The sequence below is a fragment of the Halictus rubicundus genome, unplaced genomic scaffold, assembly GCF_050948215.1.
Source record: "Halictus rubicundus isolate RS-2024b unplaced genomic scaffold, iyHalRubi1_principal scaffold0029, whole genome shotgun sequence".
Lineage (NCBI taxonomy): Eukaryota > Metazoa > Arthropoda > Insecta > Hymenoptera > Halictidae > Halictus > Halictus rubicundus.
In genome coordinates, this window is record NW_027488570.1 from 1,747,302 (window position 1) to 1,765,368 (window position 18,067).

The 18,067-nt window shown below is 51.2% G+C and overlaps 1 long non-coding RNA gene across 1 annotated transcript in view; it reads right to left on the minus strand.

The window, feature by feature from the left end:
* Positions 1-12,193, minus strand: part of LOC143363266 (uncharacterized) — a 93,567-nt gene extending 81,374 nt beyond the window's left edge. The window contains exon 1 of the long non-coding RNA XR_013083782.1: positions 12,152-12,193. This is a non-coding gene — a long non-coding RNA (uncharacterized LOC143363266). The remainder of the gene's footprint in view (positions 1-12,151) is intronic.
* Between the last annotated feature and the right edge of the window lie 5,874 nt (positions 12,194-18,067).

The window sequence follows — 18,067 nt, forward strand, 5'->3', positions numbered from 1 at the left end:
GGTTCCCTCCGAAGTTTCCCTCAGGATAGCTGGCACTCGCTCGTTCTCTTTGGTGAACGTGTGCGAGTCTCATCTGGTAAAGCGAATGATTAGAGGCCTTGGGGCCGAAACGACCTCAATCTATTCTCAAACTTTAAATGGGTGAGATCTCTGGCTTGCTTGGATCAATGAAGCCACGAGATATTATTTGGATCAGAGTGCCAAGTGGGCCAATTTTGGTAAGCAGAACTGGCGCTGTGGGATGAACCAAACGCAGAGTTAAGGCGCCTAAGTCGACGCTTATGGGATACCATGAAAGGCGTTGGTTGCTTAAGACAGCAGGACGGTGGCCATGGAAGTCGGAATCCGCTAAGTAGTGTGTAACAACTCACCTGCCGAAGCAACTAGCCCTGAAAATGGATGGCGCTGAAGCGTCGCGCCTATACTCCGCTGTCAGCGGCAAGTGGGGTTGGACGTTTGCGCTGTTGCGTAAACGTCCTCCATGAAGCTCTGACGAGTAGGAGGGTCGCGGCGGTGTGCGCAGAAGGGTCTGGGCGTGAGCCTGCCTGGAGCCGCCGTCGGTGCAGATCTTGGTGGTAGTAGCAAATACTCCAGCGAGGCCCTGGAGGACTGACGTGGAGAAGGGTTTCGTGTGAACAGCCGTTGCACACGAGTCAGTCGATCCTAAGCCCTAAGAGAAATCCTATGTAGATGAGGTGTCCTAAGAGCAAATGTACAAACACAAAACACACACCCATCGGGCGAAAGGGAATCCGGTTTCTATTCCGGAACCCGGCAGCGGAACCGCATACCATTCGGGCCCTCGTAAGAGTGTTCGTCGGGGTAACCCAAAATGACCTGGAGACGCCGTCGGGAGATCCGGGGAGAGTTTTCTTTTCTGTATAAGCGTTCGAGTTCCCTGGAAACCTCTAGCAGGGAGATAGGATTTGGAACGCGAAGAGCACCGATTAAAAATCCAGGAGAGGGCCACGTGGAGGTGTCGCGCCGGTTCGTACTCATATCCGCAGCAGGTCTCCAAGGTAAAGAGCCTCTAGTCGATAGATTAATGTAGGTAAGGGAAGTCGGCAAATTGGATCCGTAACTTCGGAATAAGGATTGGCTCTGAGGAGCGGGCCGTGTCGGGCTTGGTCGAGAAGCGGGTCTGGCTGACGTGCCGGGCCTGGGCGAGGTGAACACATTGATGGGAATCCGAGCTCGGTCCCGTGCCTTGGCCTCCTGCGGATCTTCCTTGCTGCGAGGCCTCCGTCTAGAACGGTCGTCCTCTTCGGCCGCCATTCAACGCTCAGCTCAGAACTGGCACGGACTAGGGGAATCCGACTATCTAATTAAAACAAAGCATTGCGATGGCCCCCACGGGTGTTGACGCAATGTGATTTCTGCCCAGTGCTCTGAATGTCAACGTGAAGAAATTCAAAATAGCGCGGGTAAACGGCGGGAGTAACTATGACTCTCTTAACCGGGAGTCATTGTTTAGCAAGCAGCCCCCTTCCCGTGGGTCCCGCCGCCAGTACCCCCTTAGGGGGGAAGCTAAGAGCTGCCTCTGCGATCAACGGCTATTGTGGTTGCCTCCCCCTCTAGCTTGTACTCAACTGGCCCGAAATGTAATAATAAAAAGCCTCGGATGGATGACGCACCCATGTTAGGTGGTCATCAAAGCGGCGCGTCCACTGGCGACGCCGCACCAGTTACTGATGGCGGGTCCGGCCTTGTGCGATCCTCGGATGGCGGCTACGCGTGTGAATTTCCTGGTTGCGGGCGAGTGTTTCCAACCAAAACCGGGCGCGGGGTTTATCAGCAGCGGGGTCACAAGGACTGGTATGATGCTCGATAAGACACGACACGAGTGAAGGCGCGATGGTCCTCCGAAGACACGGCCATCCTTGCTAGGCAGGAAGCGCGGCTGACTCTTCAAGGTGTTAAATTTACGAATCAGGAACTCTTGAAGGTTATTCCTGATAGAACCCTCGAGGCTATCAAAGGGCAGAGGCGGAAGGCAGAATACAAGGCAGTAGTTGAGCAGCTTGTAATTTAAATGTGCTCGCTAGAGGCCGTGGCTTCCCTTCCGCTTACCGATAATAGCGCGTCTGCTCTGACTAACAACACCTCCGATCAACATCCACGAGACGAGGTCCCGAACGATCTTCCACAAGAGACAGTCCGGAGCCTAGTCGTAGAATATCTGCTAAAGCTGCCGCCCTGTGACAATCGAAACTCCAACAGCGACCGACTGAATAAAATCATTAAGTTGTTGAGCACCTGGAGTACTGCGCACATTTTTTAGGAGATTTCCATCTTTCTCCGTGAAACATTCCGAAGTCGACGGAAAGCGACAAAGCACAGGGTCCCAGCAGTTGGTGAACCACAGTCGCGCCGAAAGCTTCGTAGGGCTGAGTATGCGAGGGTCCAAAAAGCGTGGAAGCGTAATCGCACGTCTTGTTTGCGTGAACTTCTCAGGGACAAGCGAACATCGTCTACACCGCCAAAAGAAGTCATGGTCCTATTCTGGGAGACGATCATGACCTCTGGAGGTACTAGCACACCTGGTGCTGTGTCTGGGAAAGAAGTCCTAAAGGAACTCTGGGCGCCAACATCTCCGGATGAGGTGAGAGCAGCTTTGCCTCCCTTGGGAACTGCGCCGGGCCCTGATGGGTTCTCTGCTGTAGAGTTCCGAAGCGTCCCAGTCGGTATCTGGGCTAGAATCTTCAACATCTTTATTCTATGTGGTAAACTCCCACAGCATCTGATGGAGTCAAGGACCACCCTGATACCTAAAAAGGAGGGAGCGTCGTAGCCGGGAGATTTCAGACCCATCACGGTCTCCTCGACTATCACTAGGGCCTTTCATAAGGTCCTGGCCAACCGTATGTCTAGGCGTATTCCGTTAGACCCACGACAGAAAGCCTTCAGACCGATCGATGGCTGTTCTGAGAACATCTTTATGATGGACTTCATCTTGAAATACTCCAGGCAGAGCCACCAACCTCTGTTTATGGCATCCCTGGACGTGGCTAAGGCCTTTGATTCAGTTATGCATCAGACTATTTTGGACACCCTCCGTTCATTTGGGGTTCCAAACTTAATGGTCGAGTATATTGCGGAGGCCTACAGACGATCGACTACGCGGCTCCAGTGCGAAGGCTGGGAATCCCATGCAATACACCCAACGTCTGGTGTAAAACAAGGAGACCCACTATCGCCGATTATTTTTAATCTGGTGATCGACCGACTCTTCTCCAAACTCCCCAAGGAGATAGGAGTCCGAGTTGGCAACTCCATTGTGAGCGGTGTCGGCTATGCCGACGATCTTGTTTTATTCGCGCTGTCATCTAATGGTCTCCAGCAGTTGTTCGATATCTCTGCTGATTATCTGCAGAAGTGTGGTTTGCATGTGAACGCGTCCAAGTGTTTTACAGTATCGCTGAAAACTGTCCCGAAACGGAAGAAGTCGGTTATAGATGCGACCCAATCATTTAGCTGCCTCGGGCGATCACTTCCAGCATTGAAGCGAACAGATGAGTGGAGATATTTGGGTGTTCCATTTACTCCGGAGGGCCGATTATCGAGTAACCCCCTCGATCGAGTCAAGCGGGAACTCAACATCTTGACAACGGCACCTTTAAAACCGCAACAACGGTTATTCTCGCTACGTACGGTTGTACTGCCGGCTCTCTACCATCTGTTGGTGCTGGGATCGACCAACATCAGTTTATTAAATAGACTGGATGTCACGATTCGGAAGGCTGCTCGAAAATGGTTGGATCTGCCGCATGACGTGCCCAACGCATATTTCCATGCTGACGCTAGGAATGGTGGACTCTCATTACCTTCACTTGGTTGGATAATTCCGCTCCAACGTTACAATCGCTAACGGGCCCTCAAAGTCCTTGAGAATGAGGAAGTGCCCGGGGTGATGCAGCGGTTTGTGGAGGCAGAAATTAAGCGCGCCCGTCTGCGCTTGAATGATCACGGGCAGTTCATCGGCTCGTTGATCCAATGCAAAGATCGCTTTGCGAAACTGTTGCATACTTCCAACGATGGTCGCCCCCTAGAGAAATCGTGTGATGTGAAGCGGCAGCATGCTTGGATCACGGACGGAAACCTCTTTGTGTCTGGACATGACTTTATTCATATGAATAAGGTTAGAATAAACGCCGTTCCTTTGCGATCTCGAATGGCCAGAAGTCAAGTTCGTGTCCGACACTGCCGTGCGGTCTGCAGCATGACTGAAACCCTTCAACATGTTTTGCAGCAGTGTCTTCGAACACACGACGCGCGTATCGAGCGCCACGATGCTTGTCTCGGGCTCCTGCTGCGTCGTCAGGGAGCTGCGGTGCTCGTTGAAAAAGAGCCTACATTTAGAACACCAAATGGCCTCTTGAAACCTGATGTAATCATCAAGAGGGACTAAAGAGCTATAGTCGTCGACGCTCAGATTGTTGGTAAACGGGTCAATCTTGATCAGGCCCATTAGGCGAAAATAGACAAGTATTCGATCCTCGAGGGTGATATTAAGATCAAACACGCTGCTAATGAGGTAATATTCACTTCCCTCGCACTGTCGTCGCGGGGTGTCTGGAGCGGAAAGTCGTTTGAGCATCTTACACAGCTTGATCTGCTGAAATCATCGAACGCTAAAATCATGTCCACAAGAGCGCTGATTGGTGGACTCCACGCGTTAAACACCTTTAACCGCAGGACTACCGTAAGGCGCCGCTGAGGAGCATGAGTGTTGGACCGGCCTTCAGCTTAGTCTGTGCTACCTGCAGTCTCAAGGTACAATGAGAGAGGGGTTTTAGTGAGTATCACTTCCAACTGAGTCTCACACTACCGGTAAACCATCATCCTTACCGGTGTGCCTAAAGCATTTCCCCTCTTTAAAAAAAAAAATAGCCAAATGCCTCGTCATCTAATTAGTGACGCGCATGAATGGATTAACGAGATTCCCTCTGTCCCTATCTACTGGCGGGGACAGCTTTTTGGCTTTCTCACGGGTCGAAAGGAGCGCCTCTGGCAGTCCAAACAGACCGTATTGCATTCACAGAGCTGCTATGGTGCGGTGGCTATGACATAAAAGGGAGTACGACCGGCAAAGCCCGGTCGAGACTGGTTACGCGCTCATCTAAGCGAACCAGCGTAGCGGCAATGCGTATATTGTGGAGAAAGGCTGAAGGAATCATTACTGCCAACCTTCAGCCGCTGAGGGACACGGCCCCAGCAAGAAAAATGCCGCTACAAGTAAAGCAATACTCATAAGGTGCGATGCACTTTTGCCGGTGAAGGTCGAGGTCGAGGCTGATGGGAAGAAAGAGGATGTACCTAAGCCAAAACCGGAACCGAAACCGAAAAAGAAGGCGACCAAGACGCCAAAAAAGAAAGGCACTTCCTCATCGTCCGGGAAGAGCCCAAAAGGTCAGGGGCAAGGTGCTAACCTTGTCTCTGACAAAGATGGCACGGTGCTCGACGGGGATGATAACCCAGAGCCCGAAGATGACCATATTGAAGGAGGGGATAAGGAACCGGTCCCCTCCGAAAAAGACAAACTCGACCCCAAGCCAGCACCAGGTAAGGGGAAGAAAAAGAAGAAGGGAAAGAAGCCGAAGGAGGCGCCTTCTGGGCCCTAAGAAAGGAGCCTCGATCTCATAAGAGAAGAGGCCTTTCCAAAAGTCTCCGAAGTCACGAAGATCTGCGTGCGCGGGAAATCGCGACTCGCAAAGATCACGGCTAAGGAGATTATCGAACAAGCGAACGCACTCAACGAGCTGATGATGGAGCTCATTCTTCGGAGTGGCTACCTCGAAGGGCAGCTCGTAGCGGCAAGAGCAGAGAAGGCTCGAACTGCGGTGAGTGCAAAGACTGTGTCGCTGACTGCCCCGCGGTCAATGCCGACCAGTCAAGCTGGTAAGCGCGTGCAATCGAACTACGCCGACAAGTTAAAGATCGAATGCAAAAAGGTTTCCCAAGACGCGGTGAAGCCACCACAGCATGTGGTGAAGATCTTCCCGCCGAAGGGCAAGAAGCAGGACAGCGAAGCGACCAAGCGTACTGTCCTCTCCTTGGTGAAACCCAACAAGGAGAAGATCCGCGTGAAGTCGGTTCGACGCATCCACTCCGGTGGCATAGTCGTCGAGACTGAACGCAGTGAGGATCTTCGGGCCTTTACGGGGAGTAGCAGCCTGAAAGATGCAGAACTCTCTGTCTCTCTGCCAACTAAGAGGAACCCGTCACTCATCGTGTACGACGTTCCTCGAGAGTTGACGAGAGACGAGGTTGCTTCCAGTCTCTGGAAGCAAAACCTTCCAGAGATGACCCAGAAAGAGTTTGCCTCTAACCTGAAGGTCGGCTTTCAAGTCGGTCCCAAGGGCAGGGAGGCGGCCAACTGGGTCATCGAAGTCAGTCCGCAGGTTCGCGGGGGGCTGAAAAGTGGGGAAGGCCGAGTCTACATGGGCTGGTCGTGCTGTCGTGTACAGGACTACGTCTCGGTAACTCGGTGCTTCAAGTGCCAGAAGTTCGGCCACACGGCCAAACGATGCCAGCACAAAGAAGATGTATGCGGTCACTGCGCCCAATCGGGGCATACCTTTGCCTCGTGCAAGAACAAGAAGAGCGGACCCGTCTGCTCTAATTGTAAGGATCGAGGCAAGCCGCACGACCATAAGTCGAGAGACAAGCTGTGCGAGTCCTATCAGGTCGCGTTACAGCAAGTAGTAGCTCGAACCAATTATGGTTAGACACACCGAAGATAGACGATCTCATAGGCAGATTCGAGTTGTGCAGCATAATATGCAGCGCTCTCGGGTCGTGACCGATGAAATCATATCTTTGCTGCATACCAGGAGACTCGATGTGTTACTAGCGCAAGAGCCGTACAGCTGGCGGGGCAAATTGCCCGGACAGGGCTCAGCGGGAGTGTACACGGAAGGAGACCAACCTATGGCGGCAACAGTTGTCATAGACCGGGATCTAACCGCGGTCAAACTCACGCATCTGTGCGACACGCATCTCTCCTGTGTAAGCGTTAAAGGCAATTTCGGAAACGTCTACCTAGTCAGCCAGTACTTTCAATGTTCGGAGGACATTGAACCAAGTCTGGCTCGACTGGAGAATGTGCTTGCGGCGCTAAACCATAACCGAGTCGTGATTGCAGCCGACGTCAACGGAAAATCTACCCTCTGGGGGAATTCGAAGACAGACGCGAGAGGCCGAAAGCTCGAAGAGTTCATGGCCCGACACGACTTAGTTATTTTGAACGAAACTGGTAGTATACCCACGTACTCCAGCTCACTGGGAGAGTCCTATATCGATGTCACATTAGTGACTAGCGACATGTCCGACAAAGTGCGAGACTGGAAGGTCCAAGACCTAACATCCAGTGACCACCGAGTCATTGAGTTTTCGTTGCAGTTCGCAGTAGAAAGGGAGAACCGGGGCCAATTGGGGCGGTACAACCTGAACACTGCGAACTGGCCCAGATTCGAACGAACGCTGCTGGAAAGCAGGAGGAACTTAACCCTCCGGCCTAACGGCCGAGAGGAGGTCGAACGCCTCGCACTGGGAGTCGAGCAATCGATTATCCAAGCGTGCGAATCCTCCATGCGATCCAAGCGGTGGCACTCTAAATCTTTCCCATGGTGGACACCAGATTTGACGAGACGGAAGAAGCGGGTCTACAAATGTAGACGCGCCTTCCAAAACCCGAGATGTTCGGAGGTCGAGAAGGCAGAACGGAAGGCTGAGTATCTCGTGCAGAGAAAAGCCTACACGGCTGCCGTGCGAGCTGCGAGGATACAAAGTTGGAAAAACTTTGTAACCGAGCAGGGGAACAAAGAACCGCGGGGTCTTGTTTACAAGATCACACGAGACAAGCTGAATGTTGGAACAGTGATGTCCAACATTCGCACAGACCAAGGACACACGGTGGACTTCGAGTCCACCGCGTCCGCGCTACTAGATGCGTTAATCCCGGACGATTCGTCCGAGAGCGACACTCCAGAACAAGCGCGAGTCAGACGGGAAGCCACCACCGAGCCGGCGAGTGAAGACGTTCCAGTTTTCACGAGCAAGGAGCTTGAAGAGGCGGTGAAACGTCTGAGGAGACGAAAATGCCCAGGCTTAGACCGGATAGAGCCGGAACTTGTAAAATGCTCGGTCGGAATACTTCGCACCGAGCTGCTTCGGCTCTATAATGGTTGCCTCGAGCACGGGACCTTCCCCTCCAGGTGGAAAGTCGGCTCAATCAGAACTATTCTGAAAGCGCCTGACAAACCGGAGACGGAGGTGAAGTCCTATCGTCCGATTTGCCTACTATCCGTAGTAGGCAAAGTTCTTGAGAAGCTAATCGCTATGCGATTAGCTAAAGTATTCCTAAGCCCGGTATACGCATCTGACCGGCAATACGGATTCAGACCTGGGCGATCCACGGAAGATGCCGTGGTAAAGCTGAGGGGTCTGATATCCAGCTGCGAAGATAAGTATGTCCTGGCGCTCGCCTTCGACATCTCGGGTGCATTTGACAATGTCTGGTGGCCGAGCATCCTCAGCGAGCTGAAGAGGCGAGGTTGTCCACGCAATCTCTATCGGCTAATGGTGGACTATTTCTCCAACCGTGTGGTGACCATAGTGTCTAATCACGGAGAAGTGAGGAAAGTCGTAACCAAAGGCTGCCCACAGGGATCAATTCTCGGTCCAAGCTGTTGGAACTTAGTCTTTGACGGAGTTCTACAGCTCTTATCGAACACCGGGCTCGCTTGCGAGCCCATAGCCTATGCGGATGATCTCCTCGTACTTGTCAGTGGCAACACGAGGAAGGAACTCCGGCTCAAAGGCCAAAAGGTAGCAGATGCGATTTCTGCGTGGTGAAAATCACAAAAGTTATCGCTATCTGCTCCTAAGACCGAGATGATCTTGCTAAAAGGCTCTCAGCATAGAGAAAGGCCGCCTGTGGTGAGGATTGATGGAAGAAGTATCGCCGTAAAGGATACCATTCGGTACCTCGGCGTATACTTTGACAAGCAACTGGGAATTACCTCCCATGTTGCGTACGTGAGTGCTAAGTCTATGGAGACGTGTAATGCGTTTTCAAAGATTGCTCGTTCGAACTGGGGATTGGGACACCGGGCCATGCGTACTATGTACCGTGGCCTATTCGTCCCAATCGTGGCGTACGCTGCTGCGGGCTGGGCAGACCTTCTCACCTTTGTATCGCGAAAAGCTCTCATCAAAGCGCAGAGGAGAGCTCTGCTTGGCTGCATCAAGGCCTATAGAACGGTATCGACGGATGCGGTCCCTGTGATCGCCGGTGCGGTACCGATAGACTTGGTGATAGCGAAGCGAATATGCGCCTACAAGATACGAATGGAACTTGATATCGAGTTTGAGACATGTCGTATTAGTCAAGCCGATCTGGCTTCCGGAGCTGTAACGCCCAACGATGCACTAGCTGAGGTAAGGCGAGCAGCTCTGGCGGTGTGGCAACGGAGATGGTCGTCATCGACGAAGGGAAGGACTACCTTCCAATACTTCAACGATGTATCAGACCGTCTCCGCGCGCGATGGGTGATCAGCGATCACTACGTCACACAATTCCTAAGCGGACACGGAGATTTCCGTGCGAAGCTCAAGGAATTCACTTTGGTGGAGGACGAGCATTGCGAGTGCGGCGAAGTGGAAACACCTAGCCACATCCTGTACGCTTGTCCGCAGTACGGTCAAGCGCGAGAACTCCTACGCCAGGAAGCTGCTGCTAAAGGTCACCCGTGGCCGGCGCAGCCAGCACTCCTGGTAAGCGAGGCTCTATTCAAGAGCTTCCGGAACTTCGCGCGAGACGTACTAAAACTAAAGTGGAGTCGAACGCGTGAACGATTGGACACCACCAGCGGTTAAGATCCTTCGGGATCTTAACTCCTCGGGCCAGGATTCAAGCCCCTCCCGCTCATAGCGGGAGTTCCTGGAAAGGGTTGGACTCGAGGTGGCAGTGGAATCGATGTTGCATGTCCCTCCAATAAGGCAGGCGACGAGAGAGTAGAGCCATAACATCTGGCATGACGAAAATGTAGTAGTAGCGGGTATGAACTGTATGTTCGAGGTGCGGCGCAGCCGGGGCAACCCGACTCATAATCTACAACACTACCTGTCTCTATCTTTTTTTTTCTTTACGATAGCATGTTTCGCGATGACAAACGACTAGGAAGCGTGTTTACCGAGTTATTAGCGATCCGAGTGACACCCGGCCGTACTACATTCTGTTCTACCAGGTTCACGGGTACCAGCGGCGTAATGTTTTGAAAAAAAATAAAAAAAAAATTAATAAAAGACTCAGTATATTTCGAAGTACCAGCGGCGTAGTGCTTTGAAAAAAAATGAAAAAACAAATTATAAAAGGAACTTTATATTTCTTTTATCATATATGCTATAATAATATAATAGCTATTATTATAGCTAGGGGCCTCGTCTAACCGACAAGACGAATCCCCAAGCATAGGGCTGAGTCTCAACAGATCGCAGCGTGGTAACTGCTCTACCGAGTACAACACCCCGCCCGGTACCTAAGTCGTCTACAGACGATTCCGAGTCTCGACGTCGAACTTGGAGTACCCATGATCGACCGTTAGACCGCCGTGTCCGTCGTGTCGGAGAGATCCCGACGACGGGTACAAAGACGTCCGTACGGCAAAATGGGGCCCGTGCGATGACCGGCCACGAGGACCATGCCACCTAGTAGTGTCACATTGTTTTGAGCCTTTCGACCCACACGAAACTCCTTAGGAAATATCGTTGCCTCCTTTGACTAGAAAGGATACGGCCTTAGAGACGTTCAGGCATAATCCCACGGATGGTAGCTTCGCACCACCGGCCGCTCGACAAAGTGCGCGAACCAAATGTCCGAACCTGCGGTTCCTCTCGTTCTGAGCAGGATTACTATCGCAACGACTAGTCATCAGTAGGGTAAAACTAACCTATCTCACGACGGTCTAAACCCAGCTCACGTTCCCTGTTGGCGGGTGAACAATCCGACGCTTGGCGAATTCTGCTTCGCAATGATAGGAAGAGCCTATACGAGCCGTACTACGGCTTCTTCCGTGTGCGTGTGAAACCAGTACCGCGAGGAAGTCTCGAACGAGCAGACGGACGGGAGCAGTGTCTCTGGGCGCTACTGCTCGTCGCGCGCTCCAGCTCTCTCCCCTTCCCGATTCCTTTCCGCCGATCCTGCGAAATTCGCTCACCGGCCCGCGACCAGGCGTCTCGTCGCATTCGTGACAGTCCTCGTCGGATCGCAGCCGCGTTCGGAGCTCGTCCCGTACGAGCAACGACGCTGGTGACGGGAGCTCGTTCTCTGGGAACGTCCGGGTGCGAGCGACCCCCACCGCGATCTGATTGGGGGCGACGGGTGGGGCGTCCCGTCGGTCCGGAGTCGGAGTGGATTCGCGGCCACCGTGCGCTCGGCCGCCAGCGAGGAAGCACCAGTTCACTAGAATCTCGCCGAGCCGCGGTGGTTCCTACCGACCAACCGTAAGATCCGGAACCCTAGGGATCCTCCGAACCGGAGAACGCCGTGTGCCTATACCGTCATAAGAAAGCGAGTCCTGATCGCTTTGCGTCTCCGCCGTACGAATAGCGAATCCTGCTCGCTCCGCGTTACCGTCATAAGAAAGCGAGTCCTGATCGCTTCGCGTCTCCGCCGTACGAATAGCGAATCCTGCTCGCTCCGCGTTACCGCCGTAAGAAAGCGAATCCTGCTCGCTCCGCGTTACCGTCGTCAGAAAGCGAGTCCTGATCGCTTCGCGTTACCGCCGTAAGAAAGCGAATCCTGCTCGCTCCGCGTTACCGTCGTCAGAAAGCGAGTCCTGATCGCTTCGCGTCTCCGCCGTTACTCTCGCGTACATTAGGTTTAAGAATCTTAGTATTAGAATAACGTGTCGTCTCCTCGCGCTGATTACAGCCAGCCGTCGCACCGGAACCCGCCAGCCGGGAATCATCATCGCTACCCGGGGCGAACCGCCGCCGGCAATAAAACGTACTTTCTTTTCATAAAACGCCTCCGTTATTTCACCCGCTGTCCTCTCCGCCGACCCTGGCCGCTGAGCGAATCCAGGAGGGGACAGAACACACCTTCCTTCCACGACTAACGCTCGCGAAGGGAACGCAACCGTTACACATTCATGCGCGTCACTAATTAGATGACGAGGCATTTGGCTATTCCTATGTAGTTTTTAAGCTTTTATACAAAGCAACACACTTCCGAGGTGCCCCCTCGTAGGGTAAAATAACTAAAAACTAAAAGAAAAGGGAAAACAAATAAGATTAAGTTAGGGGGAACATAATAAATTGATAAATTAACATTTCGATAGGTCAACATGTAATACAGGGTGAGCCTGTATTGTCGCATGCAGTAATAGAATATAGGCATGCTATGTCATAACACGGGTTAAAATATTGACAATAGTCAATTTATAAAAATAGCTGTACACTTATGGGATAAAATAACTAGACTATAATAACAAATTAAAACTACGATAACAAAACAAACATGCAGTAAGCAAAATAAAATCGTGTATATATTGTATCGGAAAAGGTCGCCGACCGAACGATACTTGGAATGAGGAGGAGCCGGAATCGCACAGCGCTGTGCGTCGAAGTTGAGTGAAAAAGAGTCTGTGACGAACACGTGTATTTTGGATGAAAGTGGACTGTATTTTGAACTGTATGAACGTGAAATGAATGTGAAAATGTACGAACACTGTACTTTGAAATATACAAGAGATATACAGAATAACGCGTTGAATAACGAGTTTAAACCCAACGATTAGAAAGAGCGCAGAGAAACAGGACCGAGTCGCACGACGGTTGCACAGCGAAGAAGGAAGCAGAATTCGGAGCGCGACCGAATTCTTCCTCCCTGGAAGTCGCGTATTGGTCCTTTTTGGATCACGCGATGATCCATGATCGATTATTGGGTCGCGATCGATGGATCCCGAGGGGAAAGACGTCACGGCGGGGCAAGAGGAGCGCGAGACGAAAACCCCACCGCGAACGTTCGCGCAATCGCGAACAATCTGTCAATCCTTCCGGTGTCCGGGCCTGGTGAGGTTTCCCGTGTTGAGTCAAATTAAGCCGCAGGCTCCACTCCTGGTGGTGCCCTTCCGTCAATTCCTTTAAGTTTCAGCTTTGCAACCATACTTCCCCCGGAACCCAAAAGCTTTAGTTTCCCGGAAGCTGCCCGCCGAGTCATCGTAGGAACTTCGGCGGATCGCTAGCTGGCATCGTTTATGGTTAGAACTAGGGCGGTATCTGATCGCCTTCGAACCTCTAACTTTCGTTCTTGATTAATGAAAACATTTTTGGCAAATGCTTTCGCTTCTGTCCGTCTTGCGACGATCCAAGAATTTCACCTCTAACGTCGCAATACGAATGCCCCCATCTGTCCCTATTAATCATTACCTCGGGGTTCCGAAAACCAACAAAATAGAACCGAGGTCCTATTCCATTATTCCATGCACACAGTATTCAGGCGAAGATAGCCTGCTTTGAGCACTCTAATTTGTTCAAAGTAAACGTACCGGCCCACCTCGACACTCAGTGAAGAGCACCGCGATGGGATATTAGTTGGACCGCCCCGTGAAGAGCAAGCCCACCGGTAGGACGTACCACATAATGCCAGTTAAACACCGCGAGCGGTGAACCGACACTGTGACACACAGATTCAACTACGAGCTTTTTAACCGCAACAACTTTAATATACGCTATTGTAGCTGGAATTACCGCGGCTGCTGGCACCAGACTTGCCCTCCGATGGATCCTCGTTAAAGGATTTAAAGTGTACTCATTCCGATTACTACAGATAAATTTTAACATTTCTATGTTATTTTACACAAAATAACCAACTTTTCATAATTCACCGAACTTTGAAAATTTTTCTAAGTCCCACCGCTAAGAGGAAACTTTTTCCGTATCGGTCCTAGACGATTTTCGACGTGATATCACTGTAATATAGACGGTTTCTAACAATATATATCATAACACCAAACTCGCTACTACTATTATTTACCGAGTTATTAGCAAATAATGGACGGATGTACTACTCCGTCGACACAACTCTGGAAATTTTTCTAAGTCCCACCGCTAAGAGGATGTCACGTTCCCGTGCATTTCATGCAGGAAACGCAACGATTTGGCCGAAAGTCGCCCAGAAGACACACTTTCGACGCTCCTGCCTGACGCTGAACGCAGCTAACCCCCACCACTCGCGTGCCGCTGACCCCAATAGGTCTGTCTCTCGCACCAACACATAGTACCTCTCTCTCAAATGCGCAGCGTTCACTATAGTAGCTCTGTCTCACTCGCACCCACGGTCAGCATAGTCCCGCGTTCTCACTCGCACACGCGGCTATCGCTTTCTCTCTCGCACCCGCGGCCAGTACCGGTTTGCGCCCCCCTCACAAGAGCGTTCCCCGCTACGCTTCATTCACACAAGAACGATCCCGTTATATTTCATTCATAAGCTTTCACGTACATCTCTCTCGCGCCCGTGAAGCTTGCACGATGCGTTCTCACTCGTATGTTACGCGCCACCTAGAGTCTCGCGCTCAGTAAACATACACATATATATTGTAACGGGTATATCGAAGGCCCGCGACTTCCCCGCCTAACACCGCGCCTACCACCGCCCCACTCCCAGCGAGCGCGCCGCGAGACCACGGCCGAGCACAGCCTCCCGTCGCGGCCGCGAGGTGGCCACCGCGACGATACGGCTGCTCGCGAGTGGAAGTGGGCGGTGGGAGGAATAAATAGGCCACGAGAACAGCCAAACGGGGCAGTTGAGGCAAGGCATCCGATGCGAGTCCGAGAACCGATCTCCGCCGAGCACCGCTACCGCCACGTAAGACCTCCGCTGTACCTCCAACCAGACCGCACCCCGTTCCTACCGAAACCACCGTTCACGCCAGACACCCCCGTTCCCGCATCCGAGCCTACACCGTGTAAACGGGCAGGAATCCCTCCCCCGAGGGGCGCAAGCCTACGGGAAACTAGTCCGAGCCGGCACCGTGCAAACGGGCCGGAATCCCTCCCCCGAGGGGCGCAAGCCTGCGGGACCGTCCTGCTAAACCTGACCGACTCCCCGACACCGAGGCGCTACCGATCCGCCGCCGCGATCACGCCACCTGAGGGCAACCGTTGTACATAACAGGGACAATAAAGACACAAGTATTCTACCAGAAAAAGACTACTCTTCATTCCTCCTCGAGGCACTACCGACCCCTGGCAGCCCGCTGAGTCGGCACTTCCTCCACCCCGACGGATACCCGTTACAATATATATACATATATTCATTCATATAAATATACATATACATATATTATATACTACGACTATTCTCTTACCGTTATTATAAATATATCTTTTACTTACTTTCATTATCATATATTAATTATCTAAAGTATAGCTATTATTAAATAACAATACACATGCGTTCTTTATTAATTAAACAAACTTCTTGCGTTTTATTATTTATCAATACTGTTTGGGATCGGAAGGCGAACACTAAAGAGCCGCGGTTTTCTGAGACAACGACTTTATTTCACCGTGAGGATCGTCGAACAAGAAACGATTACTTTGTACAGTTTGTAAACACAAATAAACACGTTAGCACAGTTTAGCTTGGCGTGGATATCTCCCGTCTATTTCGGAAGCCGGAGATAGCTCTTGTGGCGCGAAACCGGTCAAAAGACGCGAAGCGTTCACGTGAACAAGAAGCAGAGATAAAGATCGATTGCGAGATAGCTAGTTACAGCGTTAGAAACGAACTGGACGAGCGAGCGAGCCGGCGAAACGATGATAATCGATCGTAACCCGTCTCGTCGGCGCCGGCCAATTAGAGAGCGAGCTAACAATCGATTCTTGATCTCGCTTCTCTCCGCGATCCAGCCAATTGCGGGGCGCCGATCCGCGTCGGCGCGGGAACGCTGCCGACACATTCAGCCAATCCCAAACAAATACATATATATATATATATATATATATATATATATATCTCATGCGTTCTTTTACATGTATACATATATTAAACATGCGTTCTTTTACATATATACATATATTAAACATGTGTTCTTTCATTAACAACTTACTTTATACTGCGTTCTTTTATATTTTATAATTATATCTTGCGTTACGTCTTAAACAGTTACCTACCGCCTGTATGTTACCATCTGCCAGTTATATACCTACGTTCTAGACGTTACCGTTCGTCTTTCAGTTATCCACCGCCTATATATTATCATGTCAGCAAACTTACCTTTAGCTTCTTACCAACAGTCACGCCCTACTTATCACGAGAACACCAGCGACATCTCAGAAACCAGAGAGTAACTACGAAGTGGCGCTATCTCTCTCGTACTCGTAGCCCAAAACCTCTCACGCACACTCATTAACTCTCAGCCCTAGTGCGATCGCACTCACACCAATGGCCAGTGCGCTCTCACTCGCACCCATTGCATCTCCCCTCTCACTCTAAACAGATACCGCCTCGCTCGAACGCCCAGCCGAATACAAGACTAGTATTTTCTCCCTCGCAACCATTCAAGCATACAATCATGCTATCTTTTTCGCCCTCATCGTGCTCCGTCCCATTCATTCTAACAGCCACTTTTGCTTTTTCTCTCTTCAGGCCTTTTAGTTCCTTTTTCGGAAACTAGATGGTCAAGGACCCAACATTTTTCTCGCTTCAGAAACTGAATCTCCTGAGATACACCCTCAGGACCCGAGCTTTCTCGCTGCTAAAAATATTCGAGGATACCTATAAGTACCCCTAGCGGCGAGAGCAGAAGACGGAAAAGATCTCTACAAGCTAAGCTTAGAAATCTCTACCCCAGCAACCACGATCTTGCTCTCGGTGCGTGTCACTAGCACGAGGACCCAGACTGAGACGCTGCCCCCTTATAGAAGCACAGTATAGTAATGACCGGCGTTGTAATATCTCGAGTAATTAAGAAGAAGAAGACTAGGCGCGGAGGACGCCGACACCAACTGAATCAGCTTAAGAAGCTGTTCTTTCAAACAACCCCTGGAGAAGCAGCCGAAGAAGAAGTCATCGCCGAAGAGAAGGAAGAACAATCAACGCCACCCATCGAGCCACTCCCCCTCCCCACCTGGAAGCTCACCCCCATTTCTCTCCCCGTAACGAGCGTTCCAGATTTTAGTCAAGCCGTCAAATCGGACCCCCGTATTAAATTCTATGCGCGAAAACTGTTCCCTGTTCCCCCTTCTAAAGTTAAGGGCCAGTTTTCCTACGTGGCCTTGAGTCGCCACGCTCCAAACAGGAACTAGGAGAAGCTTCCTAGCGATCTTCACGCTACAAACGGCCGCATAGGAGAAGCTCAAATGACAGTGTGTGTGCCGTGTGCGTGTGCCATGGTGTGCTGCACACAACGCTAGATCGTACAAGGTTGCAAGGGTTCGGGAGGCCACGATTTATGGCCCGATAATGCAAAGATCGGGCTTTTCAAGGGTGAAAAGCGTTAGATAAAAGATAAATCTAGATCGCTTGACTACCGGCAGGTCCTACTTTTGCGTTTTCTAGGCGTAATTTGCAAAATTCGGCAAAATTTGAACATAAGGACAATTTTCTTAAATAACCGGGTTCTTATGGAGACCGTTGGACTCAGGCGACCTAGCAGTGACATATACAATGTCAATGCAACCTTTATTGTATTGTATAATTACGTATTAAACACAGGAATCGTGGCCTCCGAAAACCATCCCGCACCTATTATTTCGATTAAATATAGTTCCGGCATTTTTCGCTACGAGCGCTGTATTCTGTTTCCGATCATTGTCGCATGATGCCTGTCAGAGAGGCTATCTGAGCGCGCGTGGCCGACATCGTAAACAACGGCGCTGCCGTAAGCTTCGGTCGAACAGCCGTGCCGCGATGAGAATAGCAAGGTTTCGGGAGGCGGCGATTCCTGACTCTATAATACAAAGGTGGGGCCTGTCATTGGTCAAAAGCGGTAGACGAAGGATAAATCTAGATCGCTTGACCACCGGCAGGTCCTACTTTTGCGTTTTCGAGCAACAT